Raw genomic sequence first — 12219 nt, 5'->3', positions numbered from 1 at the left:
GAAGAGATGAAAGTGAGTTGAAGCATGGCTAGGGTCTTACTCAAATTGGTAATCTCAGGGAAGGATTCACAAATGAGAAAAGAATGGCCCTAGGATAGAGGTTTCTAAGGGTGACAATTCTGTATGTCTGCAAATTCAGGAACACTACAATCTCTGCAGAGTCAGTTTTGAGTAACCAAAAGGGTGAGTGCAAGTAGGCTATAATGTTTGGGCCTTGATTGGCTCAGAGCATATGTAAATAGTAATTGTTTCTGTTTTGGCCAGAAACCCTGAGGGTCTTCCCCTCTCAGATTGATTTTTTCTTTTTTTGGACTAGGTAAAGAGGCCATTCTCTGCCTCATTTCTTACCCAATCATTGATTGGGTATTGCTTCAGTCAAACTGAGACCTGTTAAAAACCTTAGCTTAAAAAGGCCAAGGTCTCCCATTGCATCCTGGGCCATTTCCAGTTGTCCTGATCTATATCTTGCCACTGGACCCAGATGGCTCTGGAGGAGAAAGACAGGCTGATGACTTTGCACAACCCTCCCTCACTTAAATACAATTCACTTGCAAGCTATGATCACCTCTGATGTCATGCTCCTCTTCAAGAACGAAGGACAAACAACAAACAGCAACATATTTACAATGATGACCTACTTTAAAAAAATTATTTTTCCAATTAAATGTAAAAACAGTTTTTAACGTTAATTTTTAAAAATTTTGAGTTCCAAATCCACTCCCTCTTTCCCTCTCATTCCACCAATTGAGAAGGCAAGCAATTTGATATAGGTTGTACATGTGGACTCATACAAAACACATTTCCATGTTAGTCATGTTATGAAAGAAAACACAGACCAAAAAAACCCAGAAACCAACAAACCCAAGAAAAATAAAGTAAAAAAATTTGTTTTGATTTGCATTCAGACTCCATCAGTTCTTTCTCTGGAGTTGGATAGCATTTTTCATCATAAGTCCTTCGGCATTGTCTTAGATCATTGTATTGCTGAGAATATCATTCACAGATCAGATTACCTACTTTTAAGAAGTCGTGTAAGGAATAACATTAAGGAAATGTATAATTGGAAAAGGAAGAGTTTTGTGAGAGTGAAGGATAGGAAATAGACAGCCCCAATCCTCAACTGATACCCAAAAAATATTGAGGAAGATGTCTAGGAAGTTGCCTGGATTCTCTATGGAAATTTTATGGACTTTAGCTTCTATTACTTCTGGGCCAGGGATACTTAACCTAGGGTTCACAGACCCATGAGGGTTTCCAGATACATGTGATAATAGTGATTTTTAAAAAATATATTGTTTGATGTTGTAGTTAAGACTCCAACATGGAGCTGCTTAGGCTAAGTAGTCCTAATAATCATAAAAGTATAAGCAATGACAGCCTGTACTTTTCCACTGTCCTCACTTATTCTGACTCTATGTCAAACATGTAAACAATCATGGCTCCTGATTGGACAAGGGTCCCATTTGTGCCAACACTCATTTGATCCTTTCCCAACTTTTGGTCCTTAGGAAACTCCCTCAGTCTACTGAGTTATAGATAAATGACCCAGGGAATTTCTCTACCACATCTGGGTCTGATTAGGTGTGTCCCCTCCCATATCCAGCATCTATTACTTGTTTTCAGCCAACCCCATCTTTAAGATATAAAGTTTCACTGTTTGGACCTTACTCTGAGTGTGTACTCCCACTGAGATTTTGCCCTGTACACACCTCCCTCACGTGAGTGACTTTGACCCTATATATGGTCAAATCTCTGCCTGTCTGTCTTGTTAAATAGTGTATGTGTACACTTTTGTTTTTGTCTGCTTGCCGTGCCATATAGTAATAAAGCTCATGCAAGTATCAATTTTCTGTAAATCGTTGAACCCCTGGGATCAGGGGACAAAGACACCAGTTGACCCTATATTGTCATCTCTGGGAACTGGGTACCCCTGATTGGCTGGTTTCAGGAAAATCATTGAGTGAGCTGAGAGACCTCCTATCAAGATGTGAGCAAGAAAGGGACAGGAGCAAGAGTAGAGGTGGCCAAGCAGTCAGGCAAGCAAGAGTCTGGCAGTCATGCCTGGGGCCACACCCTAGCAATGGCGGTGGCCCTGAGGGAAAACCCCGCCGTGGGGATCAATTCATACCTCTGGTGTGAGGCCACCCAGCTAAAGCGGATTTTAGGGAATCTGTAGACTTGGATGGGGAAAAAAATTCAGCTTTATTTTCATTAACTCCAAACTGAAATTTAGCATTTCCTTCAATTATGAACGTAAAAACAAGCATTATTCTGAGAAAGGATACATAGGCGTCACCAGAAACAAAGGCACACTTGACACACAAAAAAGATGAAGAGCTTTTGCCTTCTCTCAAATACAAACTCCTGTTTAACATTTGCAGCCTTTCACCATTTGTTTCCAACCTACCATTCCTGCTTTATTATGTATTTCTTCCTTTCTTCATTAACTACAGTCCAGCTAAATAGGCCTTTTTGTTGTTTTTCACATACAACATTCTATCTCCCATCTTTATTCCGTTGTAGAGGTTGCCTCCCATGCCTGGAATACACTCTCTGCCTCTTACAATCCCTAATTTCCTTTAACACTCAACTCAATTACCTTCTGCAGGAGTTGTTTTTTTTTTCTAATTCCCTCCCAGATACTGGTGCCCCACCCGCCAAAGTTACCTTACCTTTTCCTCCAATAGAATATAAACTCCTTGAGACCTGAGACTGTTTCACTTTTGTCTTTGCATCCCCTGTGTCTATAGTAGAATGTAGTAGGTGTTGTTCAATAAATGCTTCCTGTTGAGTGAGATAGTATGGAGCACCTTGCAGAGTGCTTTGGACCTGGGGAGACAGAAAGACTGAGCTCGAATTCCTGCTCAGACTTAGTAGCTAAGTAACCTTGGCCAGCTCAGTTTCCTCAGCTATAAAATGAGGGTATTGGACTCCATGGACTCTAAGATATCTTCCAACCCTAAATCTTTGATCTTCTGGTTGATTGGTAGTCCAGTATCTAGTTGAGGAGCCATGGATTGGCTGTGATCTGAACTTATTAAAGGAATCTCCACTTCTGGGAAATCACAGATCCAGTGAAGTTTGGGGAAGGATGGATGCAACATGACTTGAATTTGGAAAATTAAGGTGGGACTACACTGTGTAGATGAGATCTGTTATTCCAACTAGCCAGCAACCTGAAGCTCCCAACTCTAGAAGTGTGAAGTATTTAACAAATGGAATATCAATACTCATTTGGATTTTAAATAGAAATTCTCTCTAGGCCTTTATATTAAATATGTTATTATTATTGGAAGGCACAGAATTTAAGTTAATCCACCCCCAGGCTCCAGGAAGAACCACACCTAAAATTTCCCGAAAGAGATAATAATCCACCTTGTTTTCAGGAGGGTCTAGTAGTAATAACTTCACTCAAGAATTAAACAACAGAAACAACAACAGCTGATGCTAATCTAGAAATTCTTCTTAGTTCTTTCTGCTGTCATTTAACCCCAATTTAATTTGTTCCCTCCTCAGTGAAGAGGTAGAATTGATGTTTATCATTTCCTTTCCTTTGCTAAAAAACCAGAAGTTCAGTCTAAGATTAGTTATATATCAATTATGTGAGTAGTTATGTCTCTCCCTCTATCTCTCCCTTCCCCCAGTAGAATGTTAACTCAGGGGGAGGGATTCTTTCTTAAACATTAAAAATATTTTTATTGCAGTGGATAGAGCACCAGCCCTGAAGTCAGGAGGACCTGAGTTCAAATCTGGCCTTAGACCAAACACTTGACACTTACTAGCTGTGTGACCCTGGGCAAGTCACTTAACCCCAACTGCCTCGCCAAAAAAAAAAAAATGTATTTTTATTAATATGTTTTTACATTGCCTAAATTTCCCCCCTGCAATCCTTCCCTTCTCTTTCCAGAGAGCTATCCCATAAAACAAAGAATTTAAAAAAAAAAAAAAGGAAGAAGAGAGGTTAAAAAAAAGAAAAAGCTCTTCAATATAATGAATAAAATCTAACAACATATCGAATGTTTCACATCTCCTGTCTCTTCAAAGGAGTGAAGGGAGGTGTCATCTCATTTCTCTTCTTGGGGTCAACCTTGGTCTTTGTAATTCTGCAACATTCATTTTCTTTTCTAAAAAACAAATTTTATTGATATGTTTTTTCATTGCCTAAATTTCCCCTGTATAGGTGTATCTCCCCTGTCCTAGAGAGCCAGCCCATATAACAAAGAATGTGTGTGTGTGTGTGTGTGTGTGTGTGTGTGTGTGTGTGTGTGAGGCAATTGGGGTTAAGTCCCAGAGTCCACACAGCTAAGTAGGTGTTATATGTCTGAAGTCATATTTGAACTCAGGTCCTCTGATTCCAGGGCCATTGCTCTATCCATTGTGCCACCTACTTGCCCCAAAGAATATTTTTTAAAAGAAAAAGAAGAGAGGAAAAAAAAATCAGCCAAATCAATCAACAAATCACAAAAAATCCAAAAATATATGTAGTGTACCATACTATGGCCCTTTGACTTTTGCAAAAGAGCAGAAGGAATGTATTTTCATATCTGTCCTTTGAGGCCATGCTTGTTCTTTGTAATTTTGCAGCATTCAATATCAAGTGTTTTGTGGTTTCTCTTTCTATTTTCAACATTGTAATCATTGTATTGTTTTCCTGATTCTGCTTACTTCCCTCTGCATCAGTTCATGTAAATTTTTCCATACTTCTCTGTGTTAATCACATTTAACATTTATTATAACACAATAATTCCATTATGTTAATGGATCCCAATTTGTTTGGCTATTCCCCACTGATGGGCATCCACTTTGTTTCCAATTCTTTTCTACTACAAAAAAGGCTGACATATAAATATTTTGGCATATATGGAGCCTTTCTATTCTTCAGTGATGATATTCTTTCGTTATTTATCTTTGTATCTCCAGCACCTAGTCCAGTGTCTTGCAATTAGTAGGCATTTAAATGTTTGTTAAATTGAATTCTATATGAGAAAGTATTGGGAACACTAAAATAAAAGCAAAAGAATCCTTATCCTCAAGCAACTTAATGTTTTACTGAGGGTGTGGAGGGATATGACATATCCAAATAAATAAATATAAGGCAATTTGAGGAGAGAGATAAAATTAACAACTGAAAGATTCAGAGGAGGCATTACAGAGAAGGTGTTACCTGAACAGAGATGTGAAAGACAGTAAGAAGCCCAAGAGGAAGAAGGGAGGAAAGAATACATTTCAAGCACAGAGGTAGACTTCCTTCCTTCCTCCCTTCCTCCTTTCTCTCCCTTCTCTCCCTCCTTCCTTTCCCCCTGTCCACATAGGGTATCATACTCTTACCTGTGGGTGATCTGCCCAACAGAATATAAATTTTGATGGCTGAAACCTCACAAGATATGTTGGGGTTTACTGGCTAGATTGCTTTCTAAAGAACCATGTCTTGAACCCAAATCACTCTGGCTTTCATTGATTGGACAACAATAGGTCTATATCAAAGACCAAAACACCAAAATTATATTATCATATCAATAGATGGAGAAAAAACTTTTGACAAAATGCAACACTCATTCCTATTTATGATGCAGAAAGCATAGAAGTTAATGGAGCTTCTCTTAGAATGATATCTATCTAAAACCAAGAGCAAGCATTATCTGTAATGGAGATAAACTAGAAGCCTTTCCAATAAGATCAGAGGTGAAATAAGGATGTCCATCATCACAGTTATTATTCAATATTGTACTAGAAATGCTAGTTATAGCAGTAAGACAAGAAAAAGATACTGAAGGAATAAATATAGGAATGAGGAAACAAAACTATCACTTTTTATGGATGATATGATATTTAGAGAACCCTAGAGAATCAACTAATAAACTGGTAGAAACAATGAGCAACTTTAGCAAAGTTGCAGAATTTCAAATAAGCCCAAACAAACCATCAGCATTTTTATATACTACCAACAAAACCCAGTAGAAAGAGATAGAAAGAAAAACTCCATTTAAAATAACTACAGACAGTACAAGATACTTGGAAATCTACTTGCCAAGACACAAGGAATTAGTGTCTTGAATATGAGCACAATTACAAAACACTTTTCACACAAATAAAGATTCGTTGTTGGTCAGCCATTTCTGACTCTTTGAGATCCTATTTGAAGTTTTCTTGGCAAAGATACTGGAATGGTTTGCCATTTCCTTCTCAAGCTCATTTTACAGATGAGGAAACTGAGGCAAACAGGGTTACGTGACTTGTCCAGGGTCACACATCTAGTCTGAGGCTGGATTTCAAGTTATGTCCTCTTGACTCTAGGGCCAGTGCTTTATCCACAGAGAAACCTACCTGTCCCACAAATAAAGATAGATTTAAAAACAATTGGAGAAATATTAATTGCTCATGTTTAGGCTCAGCCAATATAATAAAAATGACAATACTTCCTAAATTAAGTTTATTTAGTGCCATATCAGTCAATTGATAAATGATCAAAGGATATGAAAAAAGGTGCTACATAACTAATAATTAGAGAAATGCAAATTAAAATAACTCTACAGTACCACCTCACACCAGGTTGGCTAAGATGACAGAAAAGGAAAATGACAAATGCTGGAGGGGATGTGGAAAAATAGGAACACTAATGCACTTTTGATGGAGTTGTGAACTAGTCCAACCATTCTGGAGAACAATTTGGAACAATACCTAAAGGGCTATAAAACTTTAAAAGCCCTTTGACATACCATTACCAGGGTCTGTACTTCAAGGAGATCAAAGAAAAAGGAAAGGGACCAATATGTACAAAAATATTTATAGCAGCTCTTTTTTGTGGTGGCAAAGAATTGGAAACTGAAGGGCTGCTCATTAATTGGGGAATGGTTAAACAAGTTAAGGTATATGAATGTGATAAAATACTATTCTGCCATAAGAAATGACAAAGGGGACGGTTTCAGAAAAACCTGGGAAGACATAGATGAACTGATACAAAGTGAAGTGAGCAGAACCAGGAGAATAATGTACACAATAAAAGCAATATTGCAACAGTCAACTGTGAAAGACTCAATAACTCTAATCAATACAACATTCATGAGAATTTCAAAAGACTCATAATGAAAAATGCTATCCACCTCCTCAGAGAGAACTGATGGAGTTAGAGTACAGATAAAAGCATATTTTTTTCTGTCTTTATTTTTCTTGCTTTCTCCCCCACAACATGCCTAATATGGAAATATATTTTACATGACTTCATCTGTATAACAGCTATGATATTTCTTGCCTTCTCAATGGGTATGGGAGGGAGTGGTGAGAGGGGAAGAATTTGGAACTGAAAATATAATTTAAAAATTTAGAAAACCCAGAAATATGAATGGGTGAGCTTTTTGCTCTATGTAAATTACGGCAGAGATTTTTCTCATTGTTCTGCTCCTAAATAAACTAAGTTTGTTCTTGTATGGTGAGATGTCCTTCTGAACCTGAATATTGAAATCAATTAAATGTTTAATAAATTCAACTTCCAAAAGAAAAAGAAAACAGGATATGTTAGAGGCAGATGGTTGAAGGCTATAAATGTCATCCTGAGAAAATTTATTTTATCCTAGAGTCAGGTGGGAACTAAAGATTTTTAAGCAAAGGCATGATGTTGTTAGATCTTTGCTTTAGGAAGATTATTTTAGCAGTTGTGTGGAAGGTGGATTAGAGAGGAGAGAGATGGAAAACACAGAGACCACAAAGAGAGAGTTGATGAAGGTCTGAACTAGGGTAATGGCCATGCAAGTGGAAAAGAATGGATAGAAGTGAGAGATGTTGTAGAGCAGAGGTATCAAAGTCCAGATTAAATCAGATTAATGTAAAAATCAGACTAAACCAGATTAAAATGTAATTAGGAAATATTTAACAAAATAAAAATACTATAAAACGTAGATAAGCCAGCGCTTAACATGGTACCTGACACATAGTACATAATAAATGTTTATTGATTGATTTTTAATGTTAATATATGGTTTTGTAAATCAGTATGTCCCCAGGGATCCTTATGTACAGTTTAGTAGGCCCAGTTTCTATTTGAATATGACACCACTATTCTATACCATAGGCCCTTCCCTAGAATTTAGCTACCAAATTCTATACAGTCTCAATGCAGACTCAGATTGAAACTGATTTCCTGAGAGGTAATATGCTCTTTTTCCTTGGACATCTTAAGACAAAGACTAGATATTTCCTTGTTTGAGGGTGCTGTGTAGGGGATTCTTGTGGGTTGAAACGGATGATCTTTGAGGTCCCTTCCAATTCAGAGATTCAAGGGCCATCTCCAGTCACCCTGATCTATATCTTGCTACTAGACCCAGGTGTCTCTGGAGGAGAAAGTGAGGCTGGTGACTTTGCACAGCCTTCTCGAGTCACTTTAACCCAATTCACTTGCATGTCATGGCATCGCCTCTCTAATGTCATGGTCCTCTTTGAGAACAAAAGACAAACCACAACAACAACAATTCTGAGATTCAGTTATTTTACTGTAGAAAGCTACTACTAATTTACTATAATTTGGGATCTGGTTGGTTAGGTGAGATGTGATCCTATTAAACAGTTGAACAACAAAGCAATGCCATTTTGGAGGGATTGTTTAAATTAATTAATAATTTATTAATTAAATTTTTGAGGGCAATGATTAATTGCAAAAAATAGGCAGCTAGTTGACACAGTGGATAGAGTGCTAGGCCTGGAGTCAGGAAGACTCACCTTCCTGAATTCAAATTTGCCTTCAAATACTTACTAGCTGTGTGACCCTGGGCAAGTCACTTAACCCTGTTTGCTCTGTTTCCTCATCTGTAAAATGAACTGGAGAAGAAAAACAAACCACTCCAATATCTTTGCCAAGAAAACCCCAAATAGGATCACAAAGAGTCAGATATAACTGAAAATAACTGAAGAGCAACAGGGACTCAGAAGAAGCAGTTTCACTGCTCTACTGAAATACCCCTGGGCAAAGTGAACCAAATAATTATTTCAGATCTAGTGGTTTCACCTAATTGTCTTATCCTAAGTTCAGTTAACTAGATGTGATCTCAATAGCCTTAATAATAAGTATCACCTTTTATTAAATCCATTGCCTCTTTTTCCAATGGGCATAACTTTAATTGGGAAAATCTCCTATAAAAGAGGGGAATGTGATTTCCTACCCAGCTCTGTGGATGCAATCACAGAATGTTGTCACACATAATGAGATTTTAATGTGTAAATGAGATTCATTTAAACTCTGATCCCTTTGTCAGGTATGAACACCTCTCAGACTGAGTCAAGAAGGGACAACTTCATGGACTTGAAAAAATAAATTAACCATGCGTCTGTAGGCTTTAAATAGCTGGAATCTGGGGAGTTTAGTCATAGAGTGAGATCACTGAGAGTAGAGGGAGAAGAGGGAATTTCTATTTCCTCCCTTTAGTTTGTCTTGGTTTCTAACAAGACAGGAGACATCCTGTCCTGTAGTTTGAGGGTCATTGGTCTGAGAGAGTTCAAGGCAAAATTGAGTTAGCAGAGATAAACTACCCAGACATGGATATAGACAGACAGCCACCTAAAGATGGAAGCAGCTTTTATATGGGTAACCCTGGGCAATCAAGAATTGAGTTGTGGAGAGGAGCAGAACTTAGGAACTGAGCAAGAATACTTTACAAAGAGAGAAAGGACTTCCAGGCACTGTAGTACCAGGAGTTGTGATTGGCCTTTGCTCCCTGTGTGTCCTACACATTTGCCTCTCGACCATTTGTACTCTAAGGTTGAGCCCACTCTTCCCATAGACATTGCACATATTTGTACAGCTCAGGTATATGGGTGGGGGGTGGAGGGGAGAGTGTTTAGTAATTTCTGTTAATTTAAGTAAATACCTTTGCCAGGAATTGAGTCTAATTATTAATGGGGAGCACACTGGTAGAAGCTCTATGAGCTGGTATGGTAGGAGTTGTTCAGTCTTCGTTTTTGTATATATCTTTTTTTTTTGAGGCAACAAGGGTTAAATGACTTGCTCAGGGTCACACAGTTAGTAAGTGTCAAGTGTCTGAGGCCAGATTTGAACTCAGGTCCTCCTGACTCCAAGGCTGGAATTCTATCCACAGTGCCATCAAGCTGCCCCCTCGTCCTTCGTTGTTGTTGTTGTTGTTTGTTGTTGTTGTTGTTGTTTTAGGCAGTTGGGGTTAAGTGACCTGCCCAGGGTCACACAGCTAGTAAGTGTCAAGTGTTTGATCTGAGGTCGGATTTGAACTCAGGTCCTCCTGACTTCAGGGCTGGTGCTCTATCCACTGGGCCACCTAGCTGCCCCTTCATCCTTCATTTTTGAAGAGGACTAATGACAGCGTGATGTTGGGATCAGGGTATGGTGTGTTGGGCTGTGGCTGATCAGTCCAATGTGAGTTCAGAAGGCTTTACCACAGGTTGGGAATGTCAACTGAACTGAAACCAGTTTCTAACCTGTGGGTGGCTGAACAAAGCAGGCTGGAGACAGGAGAGTCAGGAAGAAAACAGAAGTTTAATTAATTTTAACGTCCCTTACGGGTCTAAATCTATTATCCTATGATGTAAAAATCTTTAGAATTGTTTTCCCCCCCTGTCATTGTTAAGAAGTGGTTTTCCCTTGACACTGATGGTAGCTGTTGAAGCAAATGAAACCGGAGAAAATGAAACCAGAATTGGTAGAAACTAAAAGTTGTTAGACAGGAGTACAAAAGAAACACCTGCTTGGCTCTTTGCCTATACTCATGCTTCAACATTGACACGGTTGTCTTATAAAAGTTAACAATGAAGGATATTTCATCCCACCCTTTTGAAACACAATTTACTAGTCAATATTTTGTTATAGTTTGGTTGAAAGTTCTGGAAAACAAATGGCCAAAACTGTCTTATTTATAAGTTTCTGACTACTGATCAATGAGAAAAAAAATTCTCAGGGCACATTCATTGATATTGTTATTAGGTATTAACATTTGGGAAAAGGAATCCTTTTTCATCAGAAGTATAAATACTTTAAACATATTTACATCTGGAAATGCTTTTCTTAGCAAATGTGATGATGTCAAGGCACCAAGAAGAATTTGAAGTCTGACAGAAAGAGAAACTGAGAGCGGGGAGAGCAAGAGCGATGGAGAGACAAAAAGAGAAACAGAGATAGAGAGAAACACGAGAGACACAGAAAGATAGAGAGGAGTTGGAGAGAGAGAGTAAGAGAAAGACCCTTAAATCATGTGAACCTCTGTGGGCTTCATTTTCTCCATCTGTAAAATGAGAGATTTGGACTAGGTGGCCTCCTAGTTCTCTTCTGACTGAAAACACATATAGAACTTGTTAACAACTGATTAAAATATTTGAAAGGCACTTGAAAATTGAATAAGGCAATGTTCCAGGACCTTCAAAAATGAGAAAAATAAAATCATAAAATGTTAGAGCCTAAAGAGACTGGCAAGGACATCTAGTCTGCCTCTGATGCGGGCAGACTAACAGAACATGAAATTTAGGAAAGATTTCGTTCAACCCAATAAATCAAGTCAAGAAGCGTTTTATGAAGCACTTACTACAGGCCAGGAGCTAGGTATACAAAGAAGGTAAAAACAGTCCCTGCCCTCGAGAAGCTCCCATTCCAGTGGAGGTGGGAGTGGGGAGAGGTGGAACAACACCGAGACAGGAAACAACTATGTCAAACAAAGTTTCCCCTCTGGTGGGCCTTACCTCTCCAGGGACCTTGTAGTGGCTCCAGACTTAAATCACTTTGGGTCTGATGATCTCCCCATGTGAGAAGAGAACTTGGGCTTGCCATAGAGTCTAATAAACCACCCTCTGGCATTGAAGAACCTACACAATTGGCTTCCACTTTTCTAGGCTTGTTTTATATCTTTTACACACTTAGCTCCTCCAACAGGCTGCTGCCACATTCCATCACCTGCCTTGATGGGTTTCCATAATCTGTAATGTAATCACTTACTTCTACCCTCTCCTTCATAGAATCTCTACTTCCTTCAAAGCAGGACTCAGGTGCCACCTTTTAAACCGGGTCTTTTATGATCTGTCTAGTTCTTTTAAATGTGAATGGATAGATAGGTTTTGTTTTTATATCACCTTCATTTCCCAACATTTCCCTCCTCCTCATCCACCTGGAACATCAACACATATAACAACAACAACAAAAATTAAAGAGAAAAATAAAACAGTACAACAAAACAAACCAATAGATAATATCAAGTCCAGCAATGTATGCGGTGGTCC

The sequence above is a fragment of the Vombatus ursinus genome, unplaced genomic scaffold (genome assembly GCF_900497805.2).
Source record: "Vombatus ursinus unplaced genomic scaffold, bare-nosed wombat genome assembly UNPS02015255.1, whole genome shotgun sequence".
Lineage (NCBI taxonomy): Eukaryota > Metazoa > Chordata > Mammalia > Diprotodontia > Vombatidae > Vombatus > Vombatus ursinus.
The sequence above is the reverse complement of the archived record's forward strand: the minus strand, read 5'-3'. Positions refer to the sequence as shown.